This window comes from Corapipo altera, unplaced genomic scaffold (genome assembly GCF_003945725.1).
Source record: "Corapipo altera isolate COAL_440 unplaced genomic scaffold, ASM394572v1 61286, whole genome shotgun sequence".
Classification (NCBI taxonomy): Eukaryota; Metazoa; Chordata; class Aves; order Passeriformes; family Pipridae; genus Corapipo; species Corapipo altera.
The window spans coordinates 2,954,552-2,973,634 of NW_020884907.1; the positions used below are offsets into that span (position 1 = coordinate 2,954,552).

Sequence of the window (19,083 nt, forward strand, 5' to 3'; positions counted from 1 at the left end):
TGGTTTTGGTTTTTCATCAACGCTATTTGTCAAGTAGGCCATACTCCTATATGACATTGTGTTCTGGAGCTGACCTGCATTCCTTTCAAACCATTTAATCACACACAGCTGACCAACATTCCTGTATAAAACCACCTAATCAAATGCATTACAAATACCCCAAATGGTTACTTAATCTCCATATATGTAGAAGTGTGAAACATGCAGTGTCTAAATATGCCCTTTCATAAAACCAAATGACATAAAAGCAGAAGACCTGTCCGAAGTATACCTTCCCCCCCCCCCCCCCCCCAATACCCACAGACATTTTTAAGGTGGTTAAGATAGTATTGCCTCACATAGTTGGTGTTGCACATATACATTAGAATCCATTACTGTAATTCATATTCAAGCTTCTTTTTTACATGTCTTAAAAGTGTAATTTAATAAGAAAGGAATATAACAGCTTTCCACTTCTGAGCAAGAGTGTTAAATAAGCTGCAAATTATTTGAAAATGCATGACGTTGCAGCACTGAGATAGCTCAAGTAACATATTGTGGAGGACTGTGTTTCCTTTCATCTCCAAGTTATAGGGTTCAGATGACAAGCGTCTCAAGGTTGGTAGTGTCTGATGACTCTGTGTCAGGATTAAGCAGAATAAGTTATTTCTTTTTATGCCCATTAGCCACACTTTGATCAGCACTTTAACTAAAAATCTCTGTAGGAAGAACAGAGACCCACTGAGTTGGAGACTAAACTGTCTTCCCCATTTCCAGAGATACTTATCCAGAGCAGTGCTATGTGCTGTCTAATGTGGTACTTGTGGTACTGCTGAGTATGCTCTATGTGTTCTGCAGGCAATAATTTTCCAAAATGCCAAACTAGCATAAATTCACTTATTTTTCCTATATGCATCTCTAGGGCTTTTTTCAGTGCTTCCTCATCAGAGAAAATGAAATATAAGATGTACTGTTTGAAAGGTAAAAGTGCATAAAAGTGAGGGGAAGTGGAAAGGCGTGTAAAGGGATACACTTAAGAGACAGGATGGAAAGTATGCCTATGAAAAGTAAGAGAGGAAAAAACCCTCAACAAAACAGACTAAATCATAAAGAAGAAAAACAGCCAAAGGTTCACTTTTATGCTCTTCTCCTGCTGCCATCGGGTGCCCATGTGGCAGGGTGTTACTCTGTTTGGAGGCCTCCTTTCTTCGTGCAGTCCCCGCAGCGCCTGAGGGACAGCCGGCGCGTTTCTGCCCGGCTCACTGGGCACCTGCAGCGGCTGGGTGCAGGAGCACCCTCGGCAGCTCCGCGTGCTCTCAGCACTGTGGGAGAAAACGCAGGTTCCTCGCCAAGGAAGGGAGGATTAGCTCGATGGAAAGGTGTTCGAGCGTGCCACCGCCTCCATCCTCACGAGCCAGAGAGAAGCAGAGAGACTTTCCAGGTTTTATAGCATATCAAAATAAAACAAACAAACAAACAAAACAGCCCCCCCCCCCCCCCCCCCCCCCCCGGCGCCCCCCCAAACCCATTAAATTTTATTTCAAACAGATGTGAGCGGAATGAACTCGGCATGTTCAGGTTCGAGCTCTGCATTTCCGTGTTTTTTTAGCATAGCACGGTGCCACGCGCGGACGATTTGTCACGACGGCGCAGCGATTTCGGATACCGCGGGCATCGCTTCACACGCGCGCAGGACCCGCGGGACGGGCGGGACGGCTCCCGGCGGGACGGGAACCCTGCTCCCACTTCCCAGCACCTCCGCCGGGGCCGCCCCGGAGCGCGGGGGTCCCGCACAGCCCCCGCCCCCCGGTCACGTGGCAGCGCCCCCCGCATTGTGACGCAGCGGGGCCGGGCGGGGCCGCCCCCCCTTCCCTCCTTCTTCTTCTTCTTCTTCTTCTCCTCTTTCCCTCCTCCTCCTACTCTCGGCCGCTGGCCGGTGGCAGGGCAGAGGCGGAGGGCGGGGCGGGGGAGCCGGGCCGCTGGCGGAGCGCTGCCTGCACCGGCGTAGAGTGGCGGGGGGGCGGCAGCCGAGAGGCGTCACCTGGGTCCTTCCCTGTCTCCATCACCCCGCGGCTGCCGTGGAGCGGCCGCGGCCGAGCGGAGCTCAGGGCTGAGGTGAGGCGAGGGCAGCGGAGCCGTTCGGACGAGGGGCTTTGTTGCCGCCGACAGCGCTGTCCCTCGGGGCGGCGGGAGGGGGGCGCGGAGCCGAGCCCGGGGTGTCCCGCGGGGGGTACGGGTATTGCCGTCCCCCGGGGACGCGGGAGCGGCGCTGCCCGGGCGGCGGGGGACGCGGCCGGAGGGCGGGAGCGCCGAGCGGGGGCCGAGCCCCGGCCCCTGCCAGCCCGCCCCGGGGAAGTGCTTTCCGCATGAAATCAGGGCTGAACGCGGGGGGGTTTGCTGGGGCTGAGCGCATACGTGATGTCAGCCCCGCGATATGCCGCCGCGAAGCCCTTGTAGCGCGGTGTAAGCCGCTGACACTCGGAGCCGACCCAGATCCACTGCTGCTCTGCTCGGAGCCGGGCGCCCGGGCAGGGACCCGGCTGTCAGCACCCTCCTATCCCGCCGGGCAAGCCGAAATCTGGAAGAAAATCAAGTAGGAGTTGCATGTTTGTAACTGGGGGGGTAAAAAATGCCAAGTTGTCGGGTAGAAAAGCTGTGCCAAGGCTTATACTTGGGTGAGCCCAAGATCGTGTTTTTGCAGCACCAGAGACCAAACGTTTTTCACGCTCGTATCAGTGAGCATTTTTGTGTGAGCAAATGCAGTTTATATGAAGAAGAGCTTGAGGATCAGGTCTGATGGTACTGGATAAAAACCAGCTCCCAAACAGTCTGTCTTCATTGTCAGTGTCATCACCTGACGGCACTTTCAGGTGCCGATTGGCTTAAAGCCACATCTCTTACAGAGATATTAATCAGTCACAACTGCTTTTCAAAAAGTCTCCCCAACCGAAAACCCACCAAAGAACTGCTAGTGCCTGTGCTTCCATGGAAAATCTTGGAAGCATAGCCTCGTTTTACACCTCAGCAATCCAACAGCAAAAGGTAACTGAAAAGAAGTTTTAAAAAATTATGCTTAAGCAAATCACTTGACTGTTGGACCCCTTTGTGTTGTTTAAATGGCTGAAGAAAGTTATACAATCATAGCATTGGAAAATCAAAATCACTTTATGTCTTGTGCAAATATCACTGGTCCCGCAGCAAGAAGTTATGTAGAATGATGTGCGTGTATTTTAGCCTTGTGCAGCATGCTGTAGCAGACTTTCATGGTGTCCTGCCCTTACTGAATTTAGGAGTTATATGTACTGCATGTACTTTCAATGAGCCATAAAAAGCATGACCTTTTGCCTAACTACCACCCATAAACATGAACTTCTTCAGCCTAAAATCCTCTGCAGCTAGCTCATGGGTGAGCTCATGCCTGTTGAACTTGGTAAGCCACTTCTCTCTTTGTGCTGCTAAGCCTGCAAGTACGCCTCGTGTGATACTGGAGCCGTAGTTCGAAGATTTTGCAGGTAAGCTGGAAACCTGTTTTCGAGAGCAGGCTTGGGGAGTTGCTCAAGACACAGTGAGATGTTAAACACAGTAAGAAGCACTTTTCATGTATATAAACCAGTTAGAATTTGACCTGTGCGGTTGTCAAGAAGACATTTGCCTCGTCACTATAGTTACAATTGGAAAATTGTAACTTTTCCTTTTGGTGTTCCATTAGTTAGCACAGAGACATACTGCCCATGCCTGGTGTGAAAAGGCTCCCTTTGTAAGGTGTGGTATGTCTAATTTCTGCATGTTTTCGTATGTCAAGACCAGCTTATGCAAACTGACTGTTCTGCTTATGACAGGCACTGACACTGTCTTAAACTGGCAGTTCAGTGATTTTTCAGGTCTTTGTGGTTTCTGGTCTGTGTCATTGGTTCAGCATGCTGCGGAAAGCATATGTGGCTTGTAGCTTGTTGAAAAAATGGGGAAAATAGAATTACATCGGAGGACTGGCCCAGTGAAGAGTTACTCCAAATCCGAGGAGTCTGTTAAAAAAACCCTCCTTTTTCTGGAGTGAGCAGTCCAGTGTGGGCTACTCAAAATGCTTTAAGTGGCATTTTGGCATAAGGAGATGGACAGTGTTTCAGGTTCTATAGAAGTTCTATAGAAGGTAGTAAAAGTTGTATAGAAGATAGTAAATCATATTAGATAGAAGCTGCTCCTCTTCTTAATGTTTTTTTCTCTAGTGACAGCAGCATGGCAAGTAAGTAAGACGTGAGTTCTTTGGGGCCAGCTTCTGAGTTTACAAAGTGCTACATGTAAAAAAAAGTAGACTTCTTGGACAAACGTGACTATGCGATACTTTGGGAGATTCTGTCGCTTCATGAAGTACCGTGAATAAGTGATAGGTAATTTTTTTTTTCATGAATGAGAAACTGTGATCCCAAATATTATGTATTTTGTAACCACTTTTTGTCCAGACATCAGCAGAACTTGAAAAACTAGGAAGTGCCCCTCTGCTTCACAGTTGTGCGATCTTCCTGGGAGCTAATACTTGTTCCCATGCAGACTCCATAGGTGAAAGAAGTCTTCATCCCACGCACGTATGAGAAGGGATACCACCCACACTGGTGCAGCTCTCTTCCTCACACAGTCTCCTTCCAGGATGTCCTAGACCCCTGTTGTATCTACCCCCACAGCAGCTCTGTTCTTCTTGGACACTTGTCTGATTAGAAACAGGAAGGGGCACGTGGGACGGCCCTGCTGTGACCACTGTAGTTTCTGTACTCTGAAGTGGAGACATGCATGTAGCGTTGCATCCATGTGTGACAAGATGCCAGCAAGAAAGGAGGAGCACACAGCCAGAAGCAGGCTGATGGGGGTTATTCAGTTGTCATGGCCAACAGCACAAAATTTATATTGGCTGTAGTTGTGACATCATTCAGTGTCATGTGTGCATGGAGTGGTGATGCCGCATCTCATGAGCACAAAGACCAGTAGTTCCAGCAGCCTTTGTGGGATGCAGCAAGTTATTTCCCTCATCTGGCTTTTATATGTTTCAGCAGACTAGATGAGATGTGCAGCACAGCTTTATTTCCGGCCTTGCCTGTCTCTGATTACCTGCATGAAGCTCCAGAAGCAACCCATGAATCATGAGCAAAGAGGGGAAGAGAAGGGAACAATTACCCTTTTTGTTTCAGTTTTATTAGGATAAACCTACATCTCTTTCAGGGTACAGTTGAAAGTAAAATGTCAGAAGAAGAACATGCTTATCCTTCCTTATGCAGCCATGATACTTATAGTTAATGCCAAGTAAAATAAACAAAAGTTTGTATTTTTCAGGTGAAAGTCTTTGTAAGGAATCCACTTGCCAATGCTTTACTGTACATTGCTTAGAAAATACAGTAATTTTGTAGAGTTGAAATATATATGTTCCTTGTCAAGATTAAAAATACGTTAGGAAAAGTTGAGAAGTGTTGGATTTTGGAGGGGCAAATAGTTCTTCACGACTGTTGTCGGAATAGGGCCATAACTAAACTAAACTAAAGGAAATAGTGCTTAGATTATTGGCAAGAGAACTTGAAGTAGCATTGTGTCTGTGCTCCCTCTTTTTCTGGCAGATCTCTTTTTCTCAAAGGAGGCAGAGAAGATGGACTTACATGGAGCAGGTGCAGAGAAAACACAAGAGAATTTCTCTTTAAATGCAAATATGGTTCTTCAATAGATTTATATGCACCGTGGAACCATTGGAAACAAGAAAATAGAACATATACATCAGATACTTTATTGATTTAAGATCCTAAGAGAGCTTTAAAGTGAGTGGGGAAAATAATTAATTGTTTTGGTAGAAATGTCATCTACCACTTCCCTGCCTAAGGTGGAACTGTGATTTCATCCTCTAAGATAAAGCTCTAAGTGATTCAGGGGTCTGAAGATCTTAGAGTTATCAAAGAGAGGTACAATTGAGCCACCATAGTTTGGCAGTCAGGGCAATCCTCCATTATGTATATTTTGTTGTATGTTAAGGGGTGTTTGCAAAAGCTTACTTTGAACGTGAATGGGGTTGATTCGCACCTTATAAAGAATTATTGAGCGATGCTTGAAAATGTGTTTTTCCTCATTAAAGCATAGCATTAGGTTTGTAAGGTTTGCTGTAAGCATTTCCTTTTCAGTTCTGTTTCTTCCTCAGTTCTTGTTTGCAGTCAAACTGCTGGCATTATTTTTGTTTATACCAGAGAAAAAAGCATTGTTTTACTTATCTTTTAAACTCAATACAGTGTATTATATGACCTCTCCTTATATATAAATTCTCCCTCCCTTTCCCCTTCTGCTTTGTTGTTACTGTATCAGTCTGGAACATTCCATTTAAAATGTAATTCTAATCAGGAACTTAGCACTTCCCTTCAACCCCCCCATTTTAGCCAACTTGTTTACATCTTTGAGTAAAAATCAAGCTGTGCTACATAGCTTTCTTGGAACAGGCTGCCCAAAGAGGTTGTGAAGTCTCCTTCCTGGGAATATTCAAAACCAGCCTGGACATGATCCTGTGCAATCTGCTCTGGGTGAACCTGCTTTATTAGGGGGATTGGATTTGATGATCTCCAAAGGTCTCTTTCTACCCCAGCTATTCTGTGATTCTGTGATGCACATAACAGGGGCATGCACATGATTGTGATTTGAAGCTACACTGCTCTGCTGGTTATCCATCCATTTAGTTCTTTTGCAGGATCTGGCCACACTGACTGGCTTTTTTTTTTTTTTTTTTTTTTTTAAGAATTAGGAAATGCGTTTAACTGTCCAGACTAACAACATATAACTGCTGCCATGCTTATATGTGCATGTACCTGCCTCGTGTTCTCGTTTACTAAAATACAGCTCTAAATATCCTGCCTTTTATATGCTATGCTGTCAGTTCCAGTTGAGTCCCAGCAGTAAATATATGAAGAGCTCAAGTTGCTTTTGAATTGGCTCAGGATTCTAAATATTGAAGACACTTATTGAATATTTGTAAAAGCTATCTCCAAGATGTTTTTAAAAGCAAACAAAAAGCACCAAACAAAATGAAGAAGAATATATTTGGGAAATAGTGTTCACAGAAGCAGAAGAGTGCTAATAGGGTAAATGAACTGTGTCACAGTCCCTGACTCGCACTTCTATTGTTCTAAGTCTAAGTGTACTCGTTTTTCCTCTTTGTACATTCAAAGAGTCTTAAGGTATTGAATTATGTTAATTTCTGAGATATTATCATTTTGCAAACTCATATGTTGAATACTGGATAAAGCACAATATTTATGCTTGTTGCTAGGACATGGGCAAAAACTTACCTTGAGTTGCAGAATGGAATCACCAGGAGATGGAGTTATACTTACGTCATTAATTACTTGCTTTTAATTAATATTGAAATTCTGACAGGCTTGGTGCTGTGACCACTTCCTGGGTGAAGAACCTTCACCCTCTGATATGCAGTCTAAAGAAAGCTTCCCTGACACAGCTCTATGCAGTTCTCTTGGGTCCTGTCACTGGTCACCATAGAGAAGAGATCAGTGCCTGTCCCTCCTCTTCCCCTCATGAGGAAGTTGTGAACTGCAATGAGATCTCCCCTCAGTCTCCTCTTCTGCGGGCTGAACAGACCAAGTGACCTCAGCCACTCCTCCTACGGCTTCTCCTCTAGGCCCTTCACCTGCTTCCTACCCCTTCTTTGGACACCCTTTAATAGCTTTAGATCCTTCTTATATTGTGGTGCCCAAAACTGCACAGTTCTCAAGGTGAGGCTTCACCAGCACAGAGCAGAGTGGGAAAATCACCACCCTTGGCTGGCTGGCGATGCTGCAGCTGATGTACCTCAGGACACTAGGTATTGTTCTTTTGATGATAAGAACTGAGAGTAGTGCTTATGTAGCTATTAAATTGACATTTTTAAGGTAGAATAATGCTTCCCTGTGCTTGTTGCACCCCAGGATATAATTGATCCTTTTTTGATTGCCAGGACACATTGCTGACTCATAGGGAAGTTGCCATCAAGCAGAACCCTCAGGTCCTGTTCCACAGTGCCTCTCATTCCTTCTCCAGCCACTTGTTCCCCAGTCTGTCCCTACATCTGGGGTTGCCCTGTCTCAGATGCAGAATCTGACACTTGCCCTTGTTAAATTTCATCTGTTTGGTGATTACCCAGCCCTCTAATTTGTCGGGATGTCCTTTCAAAGGAGTCAGCAGCTTCTCTCAGTTTGGTGGAAATGGCCAGGACAGCACTGCTTGGTGACTGGAAATTTCACTGTGATTAAGTGCTGAGGTGCCCAAGTCCAGACAGCTAACTGAAGCACAACTTTGCATGTGCTTACAGTTTCCAGAGAGACAGGCAGCAACAAAGGATTTTTATCCCTGCGCCCAAAACTTTCTGTATTTCACTAACTTGCTTCTTCCCATGGTAAATTAACCCATGAGAAATCCCTGCTGCTGCGATCCAATTCCTACCAGAACTTTAATTGTCTGAGTCAACACTAGTTTGTGTGTCTTTATACTCTCCTGGTAAGGCAGCTAAGCGTCCTGAATAACTGCATTCCTTCCTAACTTGTCTTCTGGTTGTCATTCAGCAAAATGGACACAAAATCTCCCCAGAGTGAATCATTTATTACACAGTCAGTTTAAGAACATATGTAGATCCCTTTGGTCACTTGCTGGACAAATGGTAGTAAGCCATTCTTGAGAGAATGCAGTGTCTGTAGTAGTCCGTAGCTAGTAGAGGATGTAGTGGTGGAGCTGTGTAGCAAACCAGTGTTTGGGGAGAGGAGGTCCTGAATTCATAGGACTTTATCAGCTCCTGGCTTTTTGCCTCACAGTAAGTTCTGCCTCTGGTAAAGGTGTTGTTGGTATCTTGATGTTCTGAAATCACTGGCCTTGAACCAGTAGATAACTGAGGGGAGACCTCATTGCAGTGTACAACTTCCTTGTGAGAGGAAGAAGCATGCAGGCAGGGATCTCTTCTCTGTGGTGACCAGTGACAGAACCTGATGGAATGGCCTGAAGTTGTGTTAAGGGAGGTTTAGGATGGATATTAGGAAAAGGTTCTTCACCCAGAGGGTAGTTGGACGCTGGAACAGGCTCCCCAGGGAAGTGGCCACAGCACCAAGCTTGATAGAGTTTCAGGAAGCATTTGGACAATACTCTCAGGCACATGGTGTGACTCTTGGGAATGGTCCTGTGCAGGGCCAGAAGTTGGACTTGATGATCCCTGTGGGTCCCTTCCAACTAGGCATATTCTGTGATTGTGTAACTAATATGCCTACTTCAGTTAGAGCTTCAGAATCCAGTGTTAGTAATATATGAATGTGTGCTGTTTACAGGTAACATGATTGTCTCCATCTGCCTGTAGAGTGTAACAGTGTCTCTTCCTCGGAGGTAAAGCTCAGTGAGTTGCTGAACATGAAGGTTCAGGTTAACCTGGCCTGACTTTGCAAATCCCAGGAAAGGCCAACCAACATGTGTTACAGTGTACTCAGGAGTACAAGGGAAGGAGGTTCTGCAGAGGACAGAATTAGCACAGCTAATAGAATTTAACAAAATGGACACTCTTTCTAGCATGTGTTCCTCATCAGGTCCCATACGCTTTACAGTAGACTTCCAGACTTTTCTTTTTGCAAATGCAGTTTTTAGATGAACATATCTACAGTAGCTCTATTTTTGGATGTGTCTACACTGCAATCGAGTAGTGTGATTGCAGGACATGCAGACAACTCTGTAATAGCTTTGATCTATATGTGATATGAAGACATGCCAGCCTAGACTTAAGAGAGGGCTTTGCAAGCCTTCTGGACAGATTGTTAAACCATGCTGAAGTCTACTTTCATCTGTCTCCACTGCTATTTTTAACTGTGCTCTCTCGATTTGCACTATCGTGGATACTCCTACACACAGTGACATAATTTACAAGTGCATGCCCACTGCTTTGCCGCAACGTTGTTGGTGGATGCTCTGCATCCGGACTTGTGTTTCTTTTTCTTTGTACTGACACAGTCTTAATTTCTTTTCCACTGAGTTTAATTGGCTATTTCACTATATAATTCCTCTCTCTAAGGAATTATAGAACAGGCAGTGGAGTGTAGGAGAGACTTCTGGCAATTTTGCACTCCAAAAATTAATTTTAGAGTCCCTATTCTAAATTTGATTGTTAAGCTCAACCTTCAAGAACCTTCAGATCCAGGCCACACACATTTTTGCAAGAGTTAAAATCCAGATGAGAGACCAGGTTGAAGAAGTGGTGTTAGAAAGTGAGCATTTTAAAATGTCCTTTATCAAAGCACTGAATCTAGACCACAGGGAAAAAAAGAAGTGAAATTATATGAAAAATGTCAGCAATAACAGTAAGATCACTATAATATATAAAACACAATCCAACTCTGTTGAAAAGGCTTTGAATGTGCTTTTAAGAGAAGTCATTTGTATGGGTTTTGAACATTTCAAAGAAGATCCCAGCACTACCAAGAGTTTCTTGTTGTTTTGGTTTGTGGAGTTCTTTTATTGGTTTGTTTGTTTCTTTGGTGGGGCATTTTCAGTTTTTGCTTTTTTAATTTATTTTTGGTCTGACAGTCAGATTAGTTGTTAAATTATGCCACATGCTTGTCAATGAAGTATGCTTCCAATTAAGGTAACACGTTGTATGAGTAAAGTTTGACGACAGGTATACTTGCATATCAGATTTTAGTATTTTTTAATTCAGAAATAGACTCTCCTTTCCTTCTTAAGAACCAACCAACCAACCAAAAAAACCCTGCAGAAAACTGCAAAACTGATCTATATGTAAGGATATATTCTGAAAATACCTGTTGAGTATCAAGTTCTTTTACTGGAAAATTTTCATGCTATTTAACAAAGACAAGGGAGAAAACATGGTTTGAAAATTGAAGTTAGGATATAAAAGGATTAATTCATGCAAATTTTTTTCATGGCACAAAAATATTTCACATAAGAGTGAATACTGTCAAACAGAGTGGAATACAAAATAGACTCTAATAAAGTATGTGTTATGTGACATGAGACATGCTTTAGAGGAGTAGCATGAAGCTGAGCTTTTTAGCCTGGTGGAGTGCTGCAACTTACTTGTCTGCCAAGAAAATATGTTGTTTCTAGATAAATGCTTAAACTGAAATAAATAAAATCTTCTCTTATCTTTTATTAAACACTTCTTTAAAAGAAGTACTTCTTAGGCCTGTTCTTGACACCTTTCTGAGGAAAAAGAATGGTGTTAGTTCACTGGATGCTGTGCAAGAATGCAAGCTAAGCCTGGTTCTAGCACCACATGGTCTTGAATAAATGGCTCAACTCTTTTCACCTATAAAATTGGAAGAAAATATAATAGGGAACCACAAATTGTCAATAGCAACATTTTTTTGTACCATGGAGATCTAACAGTTTTTTGTTTTGAGATTCATTGTTTGTGTTGAACAGCTCCAGCATCTTCAAACTATGAGACTCAGTGTATCTCCCATGGTGTACTTAGTCTTTCTCAGCCCCTTCCATAATCCTGCGTTATGCTGGGGGCATTATGTACTCCCACAGGACTGTTCTCTACACACATTGTATGCTGGAAGCAAAGAACTCTGTGTCTTCTGGTTAAACCTCCTTGGAAAAAAACCCAAAGCCAAACCATAATTGGAAATTACATGAATAGTTAGCAGATTTGCGATGGTTACAAAGTCAGGTGCTTATAAGGTAAAAAATGTGAGAACTGCTTCATGATGTCCTTGCACTTCCCCTTTTTGGCAAGTTGTGTGGTGGTCAAGAATGTTTAGTAGACATCCTTGGCTCATTTACTAATGGAGCTGGAATACACATAGACAACAGGGTAAAGAAACAATCATCACAAAGTGGTGGGTGTTGGAAGGAACCTTAAATACCATCTGGTTCCAACCCTTCTGCCATGGACAGGGACACCTTCCAGTAGACCAGGTTGCTTAAAGCCCCATCCAACCTGGCCTTGAACACTTACAGGTATGGGACATCCACCTAATGCACTAGGCAACCTGTTTCAGTGCCTCACCACCCTCACAGTGAAGAATTCTTCCTAGTATCCAATCTAAACCTGCTGTCTTTTAGTTTAAAACTCTTGTTCCTTGTTTTATCTCTATAAGCCCTTCTTTAAAATCCCTCTCCAGCTTTCTTGTAGGCCTTCAGGTACTGGAAGGCCACAGTGAGGTCTCCCTGGAGCCTTCTCCTCTGCAAACTGAACAATCCCAATTCTTTTACAAGACATGCTCCATCCCTCCAATCATCTTTGTAGCCTTCTTATGGATTTGAACCTGCAGGTCCACATCTTCTCTTTTGAGGACCCCAGAGCTGGATGCAGCAGCTCAGGTGGGGTCTCACGAGGGTGGAATAGAGGGGCAAAATCACGTCCCTTGACCTTCTGCACACTCTCCTTTTGATGCAGCCCAGGATGCGATTGGCTTTCTGGGCTGTTGGGTGCACACTGCAGGGTCACATCCAGTGTCTCATCCACCAGCAATACCAAGTCCTTCTTCTTGGTGCTGCTCGCAATCCTTCCATCCCTCAGCCTGTATTGGTACCAGGGGTTGCCCCAGCTCAGGTGCAGCACCTTGCACTTGGCCTCTTTGAACCTCATGAAGGTCCCATGGACCCACTTGAGCTTGTCCAGGTCCCTCTGGATGGCATCCCAACTTTCAGGTGTGTCAAAAGCACCAGTCAGCTTGGTGTCATCTGCAGCCTTGCTGAGGGTGTACTAGATCCCTTTATGTATGTCATTAATGAAGATATTAAATAACATTGGTCCCAATACAGACCACTGAGGGCACCACTTGTCACCGGCATCCATCTGGACGCTAAGTCGTTGACCACCACTCTCTGGATTTGATTATCTGACCCGTTCACCAGACAGTCTATCCCTGTCTCTCCAGTTTAGAGAAAAGGACGTTGTGGGGGACCATGAAGTCCAGATAAATTACATCCTTAGTTCTTTCGTTGTCCACCAATGGAATCACTCCATCGTAAAAGCCACTGGGTTGGTCAGGCAGGACTTGCCCTTGGTGAACGTGTGCTGGCCATCTAGAATCACCTCCCTGTGTCTTCCACATGCCATAGTAAAGCTTCTAGGGGGATCTGTTCCATGATCTTCCCAGGCACAGAGGTGACGCTGACAGATCAGTAGCTCCCAAGGTCCTTCTTTCTACCGATTTTAAAGATGGGTACAATGTTTCCCCTTTTCCAGTCACCTGGGACTTCAACTGACTGCCATGACTTTCAAATATCATGGAGGTTGGTTTGGAAACTACGATACGGAGGATCTGGTTACACAGAACACGGATATGGTGGAAGTACTGAATGCATTTTTTGCCTCAGTCTTTACTAGCAAGCCTGGCCTTCAGGGTGGAAAGGTTGGAGCTAGGAAGATATACCCTTGGTAGAAGAGGATCATGACAAGGAATACTTCAGCAAACTGGTCATAAGTAAATCCATAAGTAAGACCCTGATAGGATGCATCCGTGAGTTCTGAGGGAGCTGTCAGATGTCATTGTGAGGCCACTTTCAGTAGCCCTTGATAAATTATGGTAACTGGGAGAAGTACCTGAAGGCTGAAGGAAAGCAAATATATTCCTATCTTCAAGAAACACAGGAAGGAGGACCCAGTGAACTACAGGCCAGACAGCTTCACCTCAATCCCTGAGAAGAGGCTGGAGAAGCTAATCCTGGAAACCATTTCCAGGCACATGAAAAACAAGAAAATCATCAGCCATAGTCAGCGTGGTGAGGAAGTTATGCTTGATCAACTCAATAAACTTTTATGATGTAATGTCTAGCGTGGTAGATGAGGGAAGAGCAGTGAATGGTGTCTACCCAGACTTTAGTGAGGCCTTTGACACTGTCTTCCAGAAGATCCTCACAGAGAAGCTGTCTGTATACAGACTGGAAAAGCAGAGAGTGAGGTGGCTTGAAAATGGGCTGTATGGCCTAATCCAGAGGCTTGTTAGCAATGAAACAAAATCTAGTTGGAGACCAGTGACTAGCAGTGTATCCCAGGGGTCAAATCTTGTTTAACATCACCATTAATGATCTGGATGGTGGGGCACAGTGCACCCTCAGCATATCAGCAGTGGCATGTAGACCAGAGTGTTGTGCTGCCAGTCAGAGGGACCTGTAAGGACTGGAGAAGCAGACAGGTAGTAACCTCATGTTACTGCACTGAAGAGCAAAGCCCTGCATCGGGGGAGGAACAACCCCATACACCAATATATGTTGGAGGCCATCCAGCTGATAAGCACCTTGGCAGAAAAGACCCTGGTGCTAATTTTGAAGAAAGTTAATGTTTGCAGTAAAATTGCTAAAAGTTTTTTTAACAGGATTTGTTGAAGAGGTTGAACATGAGTGGCAGTGTGCCCTTTTGGGAAAGGCAGTGAATGGTATTCTGGTCAGCACTGGACAGGGTATGTCCAGCAGGTCAGAGAAGCTGAGCCATCCCCTCTATTCAGTAGAGTGAAAAGAGAGGCAACAGGTGCAGTGCTGTGTCCAGTGCTGGGCTTCCCAGTATGAGTGACATGAGACTGGAGAGAGTCCAATAAAGGGCCATAAAAATGAATAAGCGATTGAAATATTTCATGTGAGGAAAAGGTGACCAGTCTGGGACTGTTCAGCCCACTGGTAGGGTACGAGGAGAACTGAGCCAAACTCTTCCCAGTCGTGTCCAGAGAGAGAAAGAGGGGCGACAGACACAAACTGATACACAGGAGGTCCCTTCTGAATACAAGGAAACATTTTTTCACTGTCAGTGACCAAGCACTGGCACAGGTTGCACAGAGCAGTTGTAGAGTCTCCATCCTTGGGGATACTTGAAATCCATCTAGATGCAGTCCTGGGCAACTGGCTCTAGCTGATGGTGCTTGAGCAGGGCTTTGGACCGGATGACCTCCGGAGCTCCTTTCCAACTTCAACTGTTTTGTGATTCTATGAAACACTGTGAAAAGAAGAGACAAGGCAACAGTGAATAGCCTGTGTCTCTGCCTCTGTGGTGGTAGCCTTGTGTGTTGCTAAGCATGAAACCCAAATCATTATATGGCTATGTCATGGTCTGAGATAGCCCCAAAATCCAATTCCCTAGCTCCATCCCCCCTCCCACATCTCAACCCAATGTGAGATGGGTTTTTCCAGACAAAACACAACCAGACTCAAACTGGGGGAAAGGGAATATATTACAATGACTGTACAAATAAATACTATAACACATCATACACACGATCACAACTATCTCTGCCATGACATATAGTATTTACAATGGATCAGATCTCTTCTCCCCTCCAAATAAAAGTCCAGGAGGGAAAGAAGGACAGATCCCTTCCAGTCTCTCAGGGCAACAGCTTCTTCAGAGTAGCAGAAGCAGTCTATCTCTCTCTCTCATGCATGCAGCTGTTGCTGGATCTCTGCCAGCACTCACGAGGGAGGTATCCAAGCTCCCTCGGCCCCGTCGCCAACCAACCGAGGGGTCTTCCGCGGGCTTCGTCACCCCAGACAAGGCCGTTCCACCACGGTCATATCACGAAGACGCAGGGGGTCTTCGTGACGGTCTGGTATCTCCAGGAGATTCAAGCTCCTTGCAGGGCCTCTGTGCCCTGCCTCAGGCTGCCACCTTGGCAGCAGTGCGAGGGGGGAGCCAAGGTCACCCCCTCTGCATTCCTCTCTGTCCTGGTCCAACTTCCCAGGACACTCTGAGCTTCTCAGCTCCTCTCTCTCTCTCTCTCTGGTGCTGCATGTCCAAAACTGCTCTCCAAAATAGGAGTCCAGCCTCCTCTTTTCCAAGAGGGGTCTAAGGAGTTTGGGGGGTCTGGTATCAGTTCTTACCCCCAGAACTCCGTAGCTCTGCTGCTAGCTTCTGCTGATTCTCTGGTTTAGTTCTTATCAGTTGGCTTTTAGCCATAACCCCTGGACGCTGCCGCCGCTTCTGCTCTGTCTCTGCTCACTCACGATGGAAAACATCTCCCAGCTCACAGCTACAGACCATAGTCCAGTTTAACACTGTTCCAAGTCTCTGCAGCCCCCAACTGGGGCTGGGGGGCCCCAGAGGCCCCGAGGGGCTCCGGGCCCCTTTCCTCGTGGCTCCTACAACATGACTGCTTCTTCTAACCACCCAAACTACAACTCCTCTCTTCCGGTCTGGTTGTGGTATGTTTACATTTCTGCAGGAACGCCCATTGGACAGAACTTCAAAACTTCCAGGAGTTTCCACCCCTTGGGGGTTACCACTTTTCTTAGCCTCTGGGCGAAAACAAGGTTCAAACCACTACAGGCTGATAGCCATGAAAGCCATATGCTTTCATATTTAGGTTGTCTACACTGAGCCTGTGGTGTTGGACACATAAATGAAATTAACTGCCGTGAGAGCTGTCTCCCACTTCTGACTGTGATCAGTACAGTCTGGAGATGTGGACAAATACACAGGAAATCCCATGTGCTCCCATGTTTCTCATCCTGGCCTCTTTGCTGTTATTCTGTGGCTTCCTGTAAGCACCTTTTTCTGTGTTTCAAATTTCTGGGTAGGGATAATAATGCTTTCTCATCCTGTAATGGAGACTGTGAATGAATTAAGGAATGTTTGTGAAACACTTGGACAGTACTGATGAGCCTCCTTGAAAAAGCTGATCTTCCACTCACTGTGGAGCTTACAGAGTCTAAAATTAGTAAGATGTATTCCAGTTAAATGCTGGATGAGAAATACAAGAAATGAAAATATCCACCTGATTTTTCTGAGTAGTTTGTGCTTTGCATAAAGTAGGTATCCTTTTGCAAAACATAACAGTATGATCCTTCAGTTAATCTCTGTATCAAAATCAGTACATGTAAATGAATGTGCCAATGCATAAATTTTGTGACATTGTAGTTTTTGATGTAGTGAGGTTCATTTCCTTAACATAGTTTCAAAAATGTAATTTTTTTCCCCTTGGTAAAGTGTTTTAGGAATCTCTGAAAGAAGACACTGCAAAATTACAGCTTAAAATAATATTACTACTTCTAAAGTTGGAACTTCTGCCACCTCATCCCACACTGCTGTTGGAACACTAACAGCTGTACAGCTGAGCACTGGTGTTGGTCTTATCTTCGTAATATTTTAATATTTAAATATTTTAAGCAACTAATATTGGATAGCAATACTCTATGTATAATAACATTGTATAGCTGCAGCAGTAGAGTTGCAGTCTATTTCTCATTACTCAAATGAAAAAATAATGACAGTTTCTGAAGGACAGCATTCTGACCTCTGAAGAATAATTTAGCTGTTTTTCACTGAATTTTCCAGTTTCCACCAAACCTTAACTGAAAGAAAAGGTTCTTTTTTGACAGTGCTTAAATTTACAGTAGTTTACACTGCTAACTTTTAAGAATTTTTGCGAACAGCTTCACAGGCTGTGTCTGGGAATAAAGTATGAAAAATAATGAAACTTCTCTCCTGTCTTCATTTAATTTTATCAAACTGAAGATATTTTCATAGATGTTAGTGGTCATTGCTGATTTGGAGGGAAGTTCATGTTTGCAGTAAAAGTTAAAAGTTTGCTAAAAGTTTTTTTAACAATATTTCTTTACTTGAAAAATAAATACCTGTGATATATTCATACAGCATTTATCAAATTGATGTGATTCATCAAGTAATCTCGAAAGTGGATTGGTCAGAGTGACAAGGAGGGTGAGTTCTTGTGAGTTTTTGAGTTCAATGTTTTTTTTTGGCCCATGGCCATCATATGCACAGATACATTCATCTGTGATGTACCCTATATAAGGCTGACTGACATATCAAACTGAAGTGTATTGCTGGTCTCACAGATCCAGACTGTGAGTAGAATGTACTTTGAATAAACAGGAAGTTTGAAATTTGAAGTATCACATTTTTTTAGAGTTTAGCCTTTGGATATACTAGTGAATTTCAGTGCACAAAGGATGGGACAGTGGAATTGATCGCCCATATATATTAAAAGAGAGAGAATAAAAAAGGGTGCAGTTGGAAGACAGAATAGGAAAGTGGTTTGATCCTTGTTGCAGAGAAACAGGCCTTGGACCAGAGAGCAAGATGGTACATAGACTTCACACAGATGGTGGATACACTTGATATATTGTGACCCTTGCAGGAAATGTTACTTATATAGAAGTTTTCCCTTGAATCTATAATTAAAGCTCACATGAAGCAAGAAATCATCATGGGACTGAATGCAGGATATATATTTTGGCAGAGAAACGTAAATGAGGCAAGTTCTAAATTTCTGACTTCAAATACAGCATTTGGATTTTGCAAAATTGAGAGTACTGTTTGGCATTAGTTCTTTTCCAGGATATTTCTAGAAATAATTGAACTGGCCACAATGGGACTACAAGGTGTTGAAATTCTACTTGGCAATTATTGAATTTGGGTTAGGTAATTTAAATGAGAAAAGGAAAGATACAGGAAAGTGTTTGAAAAATGCCTTTTCCTCATTCTAAAAATAATAATTAAAAAGGCCCCTCAAACCCCAACATGACCTAACAGATGCTTTCAGCATTAAAAATTTGTTAAGCAGAGATATTGTAGATTACTTGGTTTATTGAAACAACACATATAAATGAAATGTGTTCTTCAATTAATAAAAAAGTACTTTAGAAAGATTTATTGGGATGATATACTGATTAAATTAATTCCATATTGTTCTATGATCAGTGCCACTGCGGAAGTAGGGTGAATAAGAGTGTTGCAAGGTGTTAAGGAGAAACCAAAGCCAGGTTTTGTGTCACAAAACTGCTGTATCAAATAATATGATTTCATTTAAGTGACTGTACTGAGAGCAGAAAGTTAGGAAGGATCACTGCCCCAGTGCTACTACCCCCAGTGCTGCTGCCGTTGATTCAGCGGGAAAAAGAGAAACCTCAGTTAATGATTTTAAATGAAAGTGCAATGAGTCACATCTGCTTTATTAAAGACATTGACATAGAATTCCTCCTCTCCCCCCAAACCAACGCATGGTTTGGAAAGGCTGAGCTTGCTATGCTTGATTTCATCCTAACATAAGCACTGGAGCCTACATTAGCAGCGGTAGTTGCCATAAGCCCTATGCTGCTCTGTCTTACTTTGAGGCCAAGTATCTGATTCCTTGTGGATGCTGTTACTAG

General features: G+C 43.9%; 1 protein-coding gene across 3 annotated transcripts in view; it reads left to right on the plus strand.

The window, feature by feature from the left end:
• The first annotated feature begins 1,984 nt into the window (after positions 1 to 1,984).
• Positions 1,985 to 19,083, plus strand: part of SNCAIP (synuclein alpha interacting protein) — a 92,129-nt gene continuing 75,030 nt past the window's right edge. For all 3 annotated transcript variants that reach the window (XM_027652603.1, XM_027652604.1, XM_027652606.1), the window contains exon 1: positions 1,985 to 2,094. The gene's annotated coding sequence lies outside the window, so the exon portion shown is untranslated. The remainder of the gene's footprint in view (positions 2,095 to 19,083) is intronic.